Consider the following 15,610-nt stretch of genomic DNA (forward strand, 5'->3'; position numbering starts at 1 on the left):
GTATAAATTTCATACCTTTACGATTTATCTGATAGATCTCAAGTTTGCATCTTTTTTATGTTTGTTTTTTGTCCCAAATGTTCCATCTTGAGCACGACATGCCTTGGATGTTTTGAGTCGTCCTTTCAGACCCTTGGAGGGGTCCTTTATCATAAAAATAAGGTCACAGTGGCTAGAAGTGTCCCATGCTTTTGGTAGAAACATCTTAATGGATTAAGACCTTGTATTAAAAACTTTTGGACGTGTGAAGTCATAAATTTGGAGACATTATGACTCTAGGGTGCATTTGGACCATGGATATATAGTTTGGACTTAATTTCTTAAGCCATTAAGCACAAAATGAGACTTTTGGATCTGTGAGGGTACGTATCGCGTAATGGGGAGTATGCCTCACGTACTCAGTTAGCCACCCCGATGTGGGTCAATGCAAGGATCGGTGTATTCCCCATGTACGCCTTCTGTTGGATGTTGGAATTTAGGCTTCAAGTTTGGCCTACCTATTGGGCTTAAATGCTTGGGCCCTTATTGGACTATTTGAGTATGAGTGTTTTGGGCCAAGTGAAGGGTTGGACCTTAGGATAAGGCCCAAAAAGGATTTTTGGGACTAATTTGGAAAATTAGCCCAGGTATAGGTCTTGAATAACCTTGGCCTTTTGGATCCAGAATTAGGCCTGGGTCTTGGACCAATTGGGGAAAGGGTAAAGTGGCCATTTACCCTAGGTATGGGTTATTAGTCAAGGAAGGTAATCCAATTATTAATTAGATATTTGTTTGTTGTGATAGTTTGGGATCTTAGTGAGCCAGCAGCCATAGATTTTTAGTGCTATTCGTCAATGTGAGGTGAGTTGTACTTAATGTACTCTCGGGTCGAAGGCACCAATGTCGAACCTTTAGATTGTTATCTTGGTTTATTGTATGCTTGCTATGTTATAGTGATCTGCTAGACCAGTATGACTACCTATATAGGCTAGGTATGTTTGATTATGTTATATGTGACGGTTGGTTGGGTTGAGGCAGTCCAGCTGTATGTAGAAGGCCAACAGACCTAGGGTGGCCCAAATAGACTGAAGGCATGTGAGGTGGACCAATCAGGCCGAAGGCCCAGAGAAGGGTCCATATAGGTTGAAGGCCCGGTGCGGCGGTCCATACATGCTAAAGGTTCTGTATGCATGTTGTTGTTGTAATATTTATGATTATGCATTGTGTTTTTATTTTAGGGAAACTTACTAAGCGTTGGGATTATAGTTTTAGGTTATGTTTCGGGTACGTCAAATGATCGTGGGAAGGCAAAGTCTTGATTGTGCACCTCCTCATGTTATATTTTGCGATTTTGGGAAAAACTCTGATGTTAAAAGTGTTTTGAAAACTACATTGTAAATAATTATGATTTTGGTTGGTTTGAAAAAGTGTAAAATTTTATGGACATTACAAGTTGGTATTAGAGTCTTAGTTTGAGTGAAGTGGAGGAACACCCATGTGAATCCAGTCTCAAACTAAGGAAAAGGATTTTAAAATGATTTTCGAAATAAGTGAAGAGGATGCAAGGTGTACGATTAGCCGGAGCCAGTAAGTGACCCCAAATTACCACACAGTTAATTGATATTATCTTATGTTATGATTAGAACTACATGCTAGTAATAGGATAGGGATCCTCAGGAATCCTATGCAATCATTTTCTGATATTTGATGCCTTGTCTCTTGTAGAGTACCTTATTGATTGTTGTATGACTCTTTCGTGTGTGAACTAACTATTAAATGAATGCGATAAACCACATGTTGCATGGGTTAAATGGTCTTAGGGTGGAGGATTTGGTCTTGGTGTGCAGCTCTTGTATGAGTCCAACCGTTGTAGGATTGAATCTTTTAGCATAAGATTGTTTAAATTATGCAGTATGTGATAGTGTTCATGGAATAGATATCTGGCACCAATGGAGGGTCGTGTGGCATTTAGTGGTAGGATGAATTATGTGGGGTTTGTCGACAAGTCGATATGTGTATCCTTCCTCTAGGAAGTGAGGATAGAGTGCATGAGTATGCTAGAGCAAAGTATATTGTTAGGGTTATTGTGATGATCCCCTAAGACAACTACGGGTAGGTACAGAAGGCAGTATGGGTCCGTACTACTAAAAGCACAGAACCCGTATGCAAAGCAGAGAAATCACAACCCCTAGGCCTTGTTAGGATTTGGTTCCACATCATGATATGTGTGTTATTTGATATCCTCCTTGTTTATTTTCAGTATGGTGACTACGTGTAGAGTTGAGATTAGATCTTGATCGGGATCCGGCGCAGGCTGCCAAGATGGGACACCCATGTTGGATGATAGGATTAGGGAGATCCTCCGTGAGGAGGTTATGGCTATTGTCAAGGATCGGATAATGGATTTATTTGTGTCTATTGAGACCGCGATGATGGAGTTCATCGATGATAGCATGTGGTTGTTGCTAAGACTGTTTCTGCTGCAGCCTCCGCATCCGTTACAACTGCAAGTGTTGGACTGGGTCGGGTTTTTCAGTATCAGGACTTCGATAATATGAAGCCCCCAACTTTTGATGGATTTCAGGACTCAATTGTAAACATGAGGTGACTATCTGATGTTGAGGGATGCTTTTTCTCCTGCCCTTTCCTAGCTGACCAGAAGGTCAGGTGCGCTCTGAACCTCTTGAGGTATAGAGCGAAGAATTGGTGGAGAATTGTTACAAGATCGTATTCTACTGAGCAGAGGACAGTGTTATCTTTGGAGCAGTTCATGGAGATGTTCTATACTCGATATGTGTTGTGGCTAGAGCGCGAGAGGTTGGACCAGTAGTTTTTGGATCTGAGCCAAGGTACGGAGTCGGTGATGGAGATCACCAGGATGTTTACCGAAAGGGTCATGTTTTGCCCTGAGTTTGCATCGGAGATGGCTCAAATGAATCGTTACTTGAGCATGCTCAAGATGGATATCAGGTAGTTTGTTTCCACCCAACGGTATGAATCTTCGCTAGAGTTGCAGGAGGTCGTTAGGCGGCGTCAGCTTGAGATAGATCTTCAATTGAGGGAGCAGAGATTAGCCCCAGCTCAGTCCTAGTCGGCATTGAAGCAGTTCAAGGCCACTGAGTATAGATCTGGGGGACATCGAGGCTGCACTTGTGGGAAGTGTGGTAGGGTTCATGAGGGGGCGTGCCGATCTGGTAGTTTATGCCACAAATGTGGCAAGGAGGGACACTATGCAAGGGATTCCTGACAGTTAGCCCTGGTTCAGATGTGACATCCCCAAAATCTCGGCCAGAAAAGACCGATTTTCATTTATGCTTTTAAATATTTTCAGAGTAAATCCTTTTGATTTGAAAGAGTTGCAGAATTTGTTCCCAAAAACAAAACATGATAAAACAATGTTTACCGAAGCATTTCATAAAAGAAATGTATTTTCATTATAATCAAAACTCGGGGTGTCATGTTCCGATACAGACCAATAAGCATAAACGAATACATTACAAGTCATATAACAAATATAAACATATGCAGACTTGTAAACAAAACAACTTGATGGTTCGTCCATCTCATGCCCTTCCGCCACTTCCTGTAATACAAATAAAACTGAGTGGGTCAGGCTTGGGAGCCTGGTGAGCATATAGGGTTTTCAACCCACAATAAACAATTAAATTTATTATTATCAACCAACAATAACCCAGTTACCCATTCCCGTTATTCTCACTTTATGTCCCTAAAATAACTAACACAAGGGACCTAATCTAAGAATATTTTCATCGGGGTGACAACACATGCAGCGGGGTTTCCTCAGCAATATAAGTCAAATAAGGCAACTATGAGGGGGATGGAATACAGCGAATGAACACCCAAGTTCATTAACACCTACAGGTTATGAGCCTGCTAGCGTTCCACATGACTATCTAGAAAAGTCCGTGGTCGTCATCTAAATTCCGCTAGATGACTGGATCAAACAACAACGAGGCCTCTCATCTGTTTATTACACACCAACTATCTACCCATGTTCTACCCAACATATTAGTAGATAAAAACATACATTTTTATACATATTTTCAAAACCTGTATAGCATGCTTGATCAATACATTTTCCATATAACAGATGAGGCACACACACATAACACGTATTTCATATAGAAATAATCATATCTGTAAGATAGAAGAAGGTGAATATACATTCACACGCATAACAACAACAAAATATACACATAACACGTACCTCGTATAAAATACTTCATAGTTATACGTTATGAGAAAGTAACAACGCATTCACACGTATAAACGACAATAAACTTAATACCCTCGAACCATACTTGTATTATTATTGCGTTTATGAAAGGTAGTATACACTCACTTGATCAGAAGATGATCGGACAACACTACGACTCGCAAAAGTAATAATCCTCCGCAGATCTGGAAGATCTCTACGAAAATCGAACTTCTCGCGGGCAGAGCTTCGGCTCGGAAACCGCACTTCTCGGGATCTTCGGGATCTCGGGACTCGCTTCGGGACTCGGGAATATCACCGGGGCTTCGGGGTATTTCTGGCACGCAAAATGATGCAAAACGGGAGAGAGAAGAGAGAAAAATAGCAATTTGGCTGGCTGCCTTCGGATCCTTTTTATAGAGGCTGGAAGCCTCATTTACACGGGGCGTACAACAGTACGCAGCGCGTACTGCCTCCGAATTGCGTCACTGCATGCGTCATCCGAAGTGTCGACACTTTGGCTGTACGCGGGGCGTACTCGAGTACGCGGCGCGTACCTCGGATCAGAGCTGTGACTCGTCTTCGGATAATGCTTCCGAATTTTCAATTAAAAATAAATACAAATTAATTAATAAACTTCGGAAATTCATATCTTCTTCATACGAACTCCGTTTTCGACGTTCTTTATATCCACGGAAAGGTGAGACTACGTTCTACAACTTTCGTTTAGACACCGTCAGCTAATTTTGAATTTATTTTTATTATTTATTTTTAATAGATCGGGACAGAAATTTTCGTTATAAATTCATAACTTCTTCGTTTGACGTCCGTTCTCGCCTAAGTTTTATCGCTTTGATACTAACAACGAGATCTTCGATTCTCGTTTAGATCACTAAGGCTAAATATCGCTTTAACGTAAATTTCACTTTTTACGTTATTCAGCGTTGCCGGTTCTGTCACAAAACTTCGACAGGTCATAACTTCCTCGTTATAACTCAGATTTCGGCATTCTTTATATCTTCGGAAACCTTGTTTCAACTACTACAACATTATCTAAAGATATCAAGTTTATTTTACACTTAAATTTTGACGCTTATTTTTATTCTTAATTAATCAAACCACATAATTAAGCAATTAAACACAAATCACATAATACTCAAATAATACAATCTTATTATTTCAAAACGGGTTACAAAGGTTAACCTAGACCATTACATTGCTAAAAATGGCAAGCCCGGAAACACAGGCGTTACATCAGAGTACAAGGATTTTCTATCATTGTGATCAGTTTAGCCATATGATGGTTAACCGTCCTTTGCTTGCCGCCAAGCCAGCGCCCCGAGGGCTTGAGGTTGCGCTTTTTAGCTCACTGCCAAGGAGGCCAGAGCAGCACTAGATGTGGTGACTGGTATGTTTGTATCCCTTATCTTGATAATTATGTTTTATGTTATGCTTATCTGTGTGATTCTGTTAGGTACGTTCCTAATGAACTCTTTGCATGCTTTAATGTTGTTTGACTCGGGTATGAGTTGGTCCTTCATATCTTGATCATTAAGTAGGGAGTTCAATATGCCTATTGGGGAGTTAGAGTGTCTGTTGTGAGTTTCTATCGCCAACGAACATGGGGTTGTGCTTCTTTATTGTATCGGGGTTGTGTTCTAGAGATATTCGGGGTATCTTTTCCGATCAATTTGATCCCTATTACTATGGGGGATGTTTGTGTGATTGTGGGCATGGATTATCCGAGTCGGTTTGGTGCTTTGATCGATTGTGAGGGCCAGCACGTGGTTGTTCGAACCTTAAATTGGGGAGAATTGGTTATTTATGGAGAGGGCACTAGGATGTGTTCAAGGTATTGTTCTGCAGCCAAGGCTCAACAGTATATTCAGCATGGGTGCACAGGCTACTTGGCTTATGTGGTGCACACGTGTGTTGGGTGTCAAGTTTCAGTTTCTGATATCCTGCTTGTCAGGGAGTATGCAGATGTATTCCCGGAGGAGTAACCTGGTGTGCCTCCCAAGAGGCACGCCGAGTTCAGGACCGACCTTGTGCCAAGTGCAAATCTAATCACCACAGCGGTGTACCGCTTGGCACTGCCTGGGAAGCAGGAGTTGTCATCTTAGTTGCAAGAGCTACTAGGCGAGCAATTCATCAGACCAAGTAGTTCTCCGAGTGGAATGTCGATTTTGTTCGTCAAGAAGAAGGATGGTTCACACCGGATGTACATTGATTATGGGGATCTGAACAAGTTAACGGTGAAGAACCGTTATTCCCTTCCACAGAATGATGACCTCTTTGATCAATTGCAGGGTGCATCTTGGTTCTCCAAGATAGATCTGAGGTTCGGGGATCATCAAGTCAGGGTGAGATAGGAGGAACTCGAGAAGAGTGTGTTCCAGACTCATTATGGACATTATAAGTTTGTGGTGATCTCGTTTGGACTTACCAATACGTCTGCGATATTTATGGATTTGATGAATCAAGTATGCAGGCCAATGCTCGATCGTTCAGTTATCGTATTAATAATGATATCTTGGTATATTCCAAAACCAGATATAAGCATGAGGAGCATCTTCGCGAGCTTCTGATGGTTTTGAGGCGAGATCGGCTTTATGCTAAGTTCTCAAAGAGCGAGTTTTGTTACAAGAGGTTCAGTTCCTTGGACACCTCGTTAACCAGGATGGGAGATTGTTCGATCCGTCCAAGATCGAGGTTGTGTTGCAGTGGGAGGTTCCAAAATGTCCTTCAGATATCAGGAGTTTCTTGGGATTAGCAGGGTACTACCGGAGATTCATTCAGGATTTCTCCAAGATTGCAGTACCCCTCACTCGTCTACGAGGAAGGGGTGGATTTCCAGTGGGGCCCTAAGTAGTAGTCAACATTCAAGACCCTTAGGTAGAGATTATGTGAGGCCCCAGTTTTGACCCTTCTAGAGGGAATTGAGGATTTTGTGGTATTCTGAGATGCTTGCATCACTAGTTTGGGGGCGGTCCTCATGCAGAGAGCATGACTGATAGCATATGCTTCGTGGCAGCTAAAGCCACACAAGACGAGATATCACATGTATGATCTTGAGTTGGGGGCAGTGGTTTTTGCCCTCAAGATTTGGAGGCATTATCTTTATGGGGTTTAATTGATATGTGTATTTTTATACATATTTTTATATATTATATCTTAATATTTTAGCCCTTATTATTCTTATTTAGAACTGAAAGGTACTTATAATGCTTTGAATTATAATTTACAGTTATTACTTGTCGATAGAGCGGAAGAGAAAAGATTGGAACGGAATTCGGGCTTAGAAGAAAAATGAGAGAAAGATTGTTGAAGACTGCTATTACACCCAACGTAATATAAGTTACGCTAAGCGTACCGACGAGACAAGTAGTACGCCAACGTAGATTCACTTACGCCCAACGTGCTGGACTTGGTGTCCGGACTTCCTGATCATGATGGGATTCTTGTTATGCTCAACGTAAACCGACTTAAGGCCAGCGTACGTAAGTCGATTCCAAAGGTTATAAAAAGTGAATATCGGCCAACCAGAAGGGAGATTCTGACTACCATCTATCCTTAGTCGACAAGTAACAGATATTTGTCCATTTTAAGGGTCTAGAAGGCGGCTGGAAGGCCGTTAAGCTGATAGGAGCGAAGATCAGAAGGAATAGAAAGCGAATTTGTGTCGGTAATCATGTGGTTTGTTAATGTGACCATGCTTAGCATTCCGCTGTGATACTATTATGTTTTTACTTTCTGATTTTGGTGTTAAAACCATTTACTTTGATTTTATGATTAAATAAATCCTTGATTATTGAACTAATTGCTATATTAGGTTGTTTTATTTATGTTTCATTTATCTTGTCAAGCTTGTTAAAAGATCCTTATGTGTTAATGACAATTATTTTCTGTTAATTATTAAGTATATTAAGTTATATGAACATCTGCTTGATTGCTTGTCTCTTATGATTTTGATGACCATCAGGATTATATGCCTAGGAATAGCGAACGTGAAACTAGGTTTAACTAGGAAATAAGTAAGTTAATGTGTGAGCCTTGTGTGACGAACCATCAACAAGATGTTAATTGAATTAGTAATTTGATTAATTATTATTACAAGTCTTGCTTGATACGAACTAAACACTAGGAAGCATGTTAGTTTAACCAATTGATCACTGTTTGAATTGACTTGTTTGCTAAAGAATTAGTAATAGCGAATGTGAATGTAATCATTTCAGAAATCGGTGAACATGAATAAATGAACCTGTGTATGCAGTTGTCTATGCTTTTAAGGTGTATGTTGTCTAAACCAAAGTACCTGAAGAGATTTATCTTCCTGTCTGTTTATTGAGATTTGCTATTAGTTATTCGTTTGAGATTTAATAAAAATTTCTTTATTCCTTTCGTGTATTTTGTAACCTATAATCAAATATTTTAAATTAATTCACTACCGTTTTTTTTGTGTTCGACACCCTTGCTTATCAAAGTTATACTATACTTGATCGGGTTCACTGCCTGTAAGGTGTGGTTTAGATGCAATAAATTAGGACTTATAAATAAAAAACCAGTGCATTAAATATTATACATCAAGTTTTTGGCGCCATTGCTGGGAAATGGCTTCCAATTAATTTAGTTTGTTTGATTATTCGTTATTTGTTTTTAATTTTTACTTTTATTTTATTTTTATTTTCGCTGATATCATTTCACTTGTAGGGAAGGTTTTTATTGTTATGTGAAAAAATTTGTGATCATACACATTTATTGGCTTTATCTTTTGCATGGGTTTCGAGATTGGAAGCGATTAGGGAATTCTTGACTTGCTTAGCCTACTACTTTGGTGATTTGTCTAACTCAATCCATGAGGCGTAGTATAGCAAGGAGTATTATGGTGGTTAAATGGAAGACCGAACTCTTGCTATTCTTGACTAGTTGGGTCAACTCTTGTTCTTTTAGTTAATGGTGCAAAGAAAGCAAAGGAAATGGCCTAACGAGTCCTGCAAGTTGTTGTTTTCACGAACCATTTCTTGTTTGCAAGGGATTTAATCAACAAATGTTATTTGATTTTGACAAAGACGAGTGATCATGATATCATGTTTATTTTTATGATAATGTGTCACTTATCGGAAAGTCTTGGATGTTGTTCGCAGCAATTAAAAATTAAGAAGTTCCCAAATGAATTAGTTGGAAAAAGGAATTTCTAATAGAGGAAAAAGAAAAATGAAAATATTGCAGTAAAATTACGCCCCGCGTAAAGACAGTTACGCCTAGCGTAATTAACAATTGATCATGATTGAGTCTTTCTTGGAATTGGAAGTACGCCCAGCATACAAATGGTATACGCTTAGCGTAATAGCATGGAACAGGTACGCCCATCGTATAGTGGAGTTAGGCCCAGCGTAAATCAGCGACAAGTTATATCTTTTACCCTTTGACTTTTGGTTCTTCTTTCAATTTTTTTAACACACACAACTATAGCGGCTGAATCCTTACAAAACTCTTGATTTTCCTTCTTTTCTTGTAAAATTTGACACAAAGATTATGGCTAGAAGGACGCAACGAACGAACCTACCAAAGGACGTAACTGATCACCGCTTCTTGCAATTCCCACGAACCTTGAATGATGAAAATCGTGGCAAATATGTGAACAATTTGAGTTTGTTGCTCATTAAAGAAATTAACGTTGCACCTTCATTCGACTGGAGTTTGGCATCCCAAACTGGACTTGATGAGCTGATCCGGAATTTTTTGCAATACATCCACTTAGATGCGAGTGGTGTGTCTTTGTTCGTATGCTGAGGTTGGAAAAGATTGTTTAGGATTCAAGAGCCTGTTTATCAGGAATTTTTGTTGGAGTTCTATTCTACAGTTTCCTATGATCCTAGGAAGACACCCGATGATAGGACAACTTTTTCCTTTTGACTTGGTGGTGTAAGTCAGGAGTGTAGCGCAAGTGAGCTTTCAACTAGAGTTGGGATTTATACTGCAAACGAGACTAGGAGTGTCCACTTCCTGACATTCCTTGTTGATTGTGTTACAACACGGTCGAATGACTACAATGAAAATACTTTTTGGGCTGAGATTACTGGGGGAGTTTACATACCATCTACTGCCCGGGGGAAGATGATTCGGTCTACCTGTAACACCCCGTTCTAAGAGTAAATTATTCATGGATCCACGGGATCAAGAGTATGGGGTGTTTTGGTCTTTTATGGGCAATGTGTTTTATTCGAGAAGGTTTCGGACCAGTGTATGTTGATAGAAGCATAGGGCTTCTCGCAACCTTTCCGTGCATATAAAGTTCGTCGGAAACGGATCTAGAATGAAGGAGTTATGATACTTTAAAGATATTGACATTTATGGCCCATAATGGAAAAAGTGATGAAAAAGAACATGCATGCGTTTGGGGACACGCGTGGGTACGCCCAATGTAAGCTGGGTTACGCCCAACATAGTAGGATGAGTGATCGCGGATATCAGGATGTGTACACCCAGCGTACTAGAGTTACGCCCAACATACGCCCAAAGTCATTAAACCCTAATTTTTGGGACATCCACTATAAAAGGAACATTATGGTTCCAACCCTAGCCTCCATAAACACTCTCTTATCCTCAGAAACCCTAGATAGCCGTCCTACCTCCATTGTCGGGTGTATTTGACCTTGAAGAACCCATTTTGGTGGATTAAAGCTTAGAAACAAAGAGAAGAAGGTTGGAAAGGAGGAACCTTTGAAGTTAGAGCTTGTAGATCTGGGATAAGTGTTTCATTTCGGACCTATGCAAGGTAAAAAGTCTTGAGCTTGATGATTAATCTCTTAGATCTCCTCTAGTACAAGTTTATGGACCTTTTGGTCCCAAGTTTGGGCCTTGGTGGGTTAAGCTCGTTTCTAAGACCAGGGTTGCCTCCCTTAGTGTCATATGAGTCCCATAAGCAGTAAAGTTCCAACCTTTGGGGTTCTATTAAGCCCATGCATGAGATCTAGTCCTCTTCTTGGATGTAGAAGATCATTTCGGAAGTTTGAGTTGGTTTGACCTATATTAAGTCACCAAGTCAGTGACTTTATGGTTTAAGTCGTGAGATAAGACCTGGATATGAGTTTGTAGCCCTTGGAATGGAGTAGTAAGCACTTAACGAGGAAATGACTTAACAGAGCACTACGCTGAGTGTACGTGCAGGTACGCCCAACGTACTCGTCATGGAGCTGGTATGCTAAGCGTACGTTGAGTTACGCCCCACGTAACACTGCCAGTTGGGCCTTGAGTATTTGGGCCTCGGTGTAGGCTGCGCCTTAGACTTTGGGTCTTCGGGCCTTAGTAGACCATCAAAAATCATATTATATGGACCAAGGAATATATTGTGGGCTTAGGATGAGGCTCATTAAGGGATTGGGCCCAATGTAGCAAATTGGGCCATTAGTGGGCCACTAGTGGGCTTAAGAAGCTTACCTAGTGTTGGGCCCTTCATATTCTGGTGTTGGGCCTTAGTCATGGACCAGTTCAGGTTAACGCTAAAATGGTCAATTTACCCTTGGAAGGATATTGTGCTTGGACTAATGATTGTTTTACTGCTTCGAATAGTTTGGGATTTTCGGTGAGTCGGTGATTCGGGAATCTGCTTCTTTAGTTCAGAGTTTTGGTAGTTGCGAGGTAAGTTATCCTTACTATATCGATAGGGTCTAAGGTACCAAGACCGTCCCTTTATCGGATTGTAATCCGGGTATCGTTGTTATGTTATTACTTTGTTATGTTTGCATCCTGGTAGTCAGGGTGGTATATATTAAAGACTCGGTTAGGTCGGTATCCTGGTTAGGATGATGTTATGTTATGTGATCTGCTCGATCGGTTTGTTTGGATGTGAATTGTTATATGATTGTATGTTTATGTGCACATGGTTGTTGGACTGGGGTTGGGTTGAGGCGGGTCCTGCTTTGTGTTGTAGGTCAACATACCCAGGGCGGACCGGTTATCCCGAAGGCCCAGCGAGCGGTCTGGATAGGTTGTAGGCCCCACGAGGGCAGACCAGACATGCCGAGGCTCGAAGAGTGGACCAAACCGACTGAAGGCCCGGTGTGGGCGGACCTGTCATTGGTAGACTCAAAGAGTGAACCAGGTGGGTTGACGCCCGGTGCGGGCAGACCAACCACACTGTAGACTCGATGGATATGGCTAGACTCGGAGGGTGGACCAGGTGGACTGAAGGCCCGGTGCGGCGGACCAGTCACATAGTAGACCTGAAGTGCATGGCTGTTTTGTGTTCTGTTATGATATGGCATGTTATGTGTATGGTATATGTGGTTGGTATTTTGGGGGTATCTCACTAAGCTTTCGGGCTTACAGTTGTGGTTTAAATGTTTCAGGTACTTCACGAGACCGTGGCAAGGCAAAGGCATGATCGTACCGCTCCTCATGTTTTATGTGTTTATGATGTGGTTCTGGGAAATACTCTGATAATAAATGTATTGGAAGTCTTTTTGTAATAACTTTACGAAATTGGGTTGTTTTTGAAAATTTTAAATTGGCTTGAATTTTTACGAAAGTTACAATACCACTTACAGATTATTGCATCGTTTGATTTCTATGTCTCTTACACATCATAAGAATAGTGAGAGGGCTCCTTCTATAGATTCGTATTTCTTATGGACTCTTGTTACTCCGGGGAGGCACCTGAACCTCCCGGTTGCTTTAGCTGCTTACATGAGGAGGAGAGCTAGGGGGCTTCGTAAGGATAGCCCAAATTTTGGTGGCCACTTCATCAAACGTTTAGCTCGATCATATCAGTTATCGACGAGGGAGATCACTAGATCTATGGTGTTCTATGATACGAGGCCAATGAGTTTACAGTTGATGGAGTTGATGCAAGTAGTTCATCGAGCTGAGGATGGTATTATCCGGATACATAGATAATGTAGCTGATGAGGAGGGTGCAGAGGAGCCAGTGCTTGAGAGACGGGGGAGGCGTAGACTAGATCCTCGAGGTTCTCAGCGGGGACCAAAGCCAGAGATTGATATACGTTATCTGGTTTAGTAAATGGATGAGGGATTTCAGCTTATAGACGAGAGACTTCAGCGCATTAACGAGCGCTATGAGCACATGAAGAGTAGATAGCAGTGGTATGGGGATACGATGATCGCATTCTTTGCCCATCAGGGTTTTCAGTAACCAGTTCCTTTTTCACCACCATACCAGCCACGACATGATGGAGCAGGCACATCAGGGACGTAACAGCATGACGACAGGGATGATGAGTGACCTATTTATCCTTTTATGTTATTTTATTTTATTTTATTAGACTTTTTAGTTTTTTTTATTTTTATTTTGGTGTGTTTTAATTAGGATGTTTTATTATGGTTTATGTAATTTTGTTTTCTATGTTGATGCTCTTGGATTGTTTTAGATCTTTGCAGAATTTTCGCCCTTAGAAAGTTGGCAGTAAGTTCAACAGCTAGGTCCGACTGTTGCTTTATCATGAGAGAGAAAGTCGTGTGAGAGTTTGAAGTTTATAGTCAAGATCCACAACTTCTAATAAGTGTGGGGTGAGAGTATATTAGAAGAGTGGAATTTCTTCCATATTTTGACTCCTGTGGTATGGATGAGTTGTTCCCACACCATAGAGCTTTATTTCGACGAGATGTACAAGTATCATCTCAGCTTCCATGACATGGTTGACACTTTCTTATATCGTGGGGGAGTTTTTCATCGTGAGAGGAGGCTATCATTATCGATATCACGACGTGGCCACCAATTACCACGTCACTTCACTCGATATCACGATGTGGTCGACACTTTCCCACGTCATGGTTACTACACATTGCATTTATTTGCAATCTTTTGCACCACATTTGAGAAGTTGGTGTTCTTGATTTTATTTACCGGCAAATTCAGACGCAACAGTTCCAGTTTCCTATCTTCCAGCACATTTATGGAGCAACTTTTAGCAACCTCATTCGATCTCGCCATTATTCCCCTAGGGGAGTCTGTTCCTTTTTCTCCCTTTTTACTGCTTTTATTTGCTTAATTAGTTTTATCATACAATGAAAAATTTTGGTTGGTTTGAAAAAGTTTAAATTTTTAAAAATTTTGTGGTCATTACAAGTTGGTATCAGAGCCTTGGTTTGAGTGAATTGGAGGAACACTCGTGTGAATCCAGTCTCAAACTAAGGAAAAAGATTTTAAAATAATTTTCAAATGGTTTTTGAAATAACTGAGGAGGATGCAATGTGTACGATCAGTCGAAGCCAGTAAGTGACCCTAAATTAACATACAACTAATTGATATTATGTTATGTTATGATTAGAACAACATGCTAGTGATAGGATAGGGATCCTCAGGAATCGTATGATAACATTGTTTGATATTTGATGCCTTATCTCTTGTAGAGTACCCTATTGATTGTTGTATGACTCTTTCGTGTGTGAACTCACTATTGAGTGGATACGCTAAGCTACATGATGTATGGATTAAATGGTCTTAGGGTGGGGGATTTGGTCCTGTTGTGCAGGTCTTGTATGAGTCCAACCATTGTAGGACTGAATCTTTTTGCCTAAGATTGTTTATGTTATGCAGTATGTGATAGTGTTCATGTGATAGTTATCTGGCACCAATGGAGGGTCATGTAGCAGTTAGTTGTAGGATGAATTATGTGGGGTCAACTGGCCAGTCAATATGTGTAGCCTTCCTTTAGGAAGTGAGGATAGAGTGCATGAATATGCTAGAGGGGAGTATATTGTTAGGGTTGTTGTGATGATCCTCTGAGACAACTATGGGTAGGTATGGAAGGTAGTATGGGCCCGTACTACTGAAAGCCAAGGACCCATATGCGTAGCAGAGAAATCACAACCCCTGGGGCTTGTTGGGAGTTGGTTCCCCATTATGATATGTGTGTTATCTGATATCCTCCTAGTTTATTTTATGTATGGTGACTACGTGTAGAGTCGATATTGGATTTGGATCGGGATCGGGTGCAGGCCGCCTGGATGGGTCAGCCGCGTTGGATGACAGGATTATGGAGAGCCTCCGTGAGGATGGTGTGGCTATTGTCAGGGATCAGATACCAGAGTTATTTGAGTCTATTAAGACCATGATGATAGAGTTCTTCGATGATAGATACGTGGTTGTTGCTGAGACTGTTGCTGCCTCCGCAGCTGTTGCAGCTGTTTTTCAGTATCAGGACTTCGACAATATGAAGTCCCTGGATTTTGATGGAGTTCAGGATCTGATTGTATTTTGGAGGTGACTATCTGATGTTGAGGGATGCTTTTTCACCTGCTCTTGCCTAGCTGACCAGAAGGTTAGGTGCGCTCTGAACCTCTTGAGGTTCGGAGCGAAGGATTAGTGGAGACTTGTTACAAGATGATATTCTTCTGAGAAGAGGGCTACGGTATCTTAGGAGCAGTTCATGGAGATGTTCCGTACTCGATATG

The 15,610-nt window shown here is 41.0% G+C and overlaps 1 pseudogene; it reads right to left on the bottom strand.

Annotated features, from left to right (window-relative positions):
- The window catches only part of LOC145030506 (cyclin-D3-3-like), a 37,820-nt pseudogene that overhangs the window by 1,092 nt on the left and 21,118 nt on the right, over positions 1-15,610 (bottom strand).

Source organism: Lactuca saligna, chromosome 2, assembly GCF_052625555.1.
Source record: "Lactuca saligna cultivar CGN05327 chromosome 2, ASM5262555v1, whole genome shotgun sequence".
NCBI lineage: Eukaryota > Viridiplantae > Streptophyta > Magnoliopsida > Asterales > Asteraceae > Lactuca > Lactuca saligna.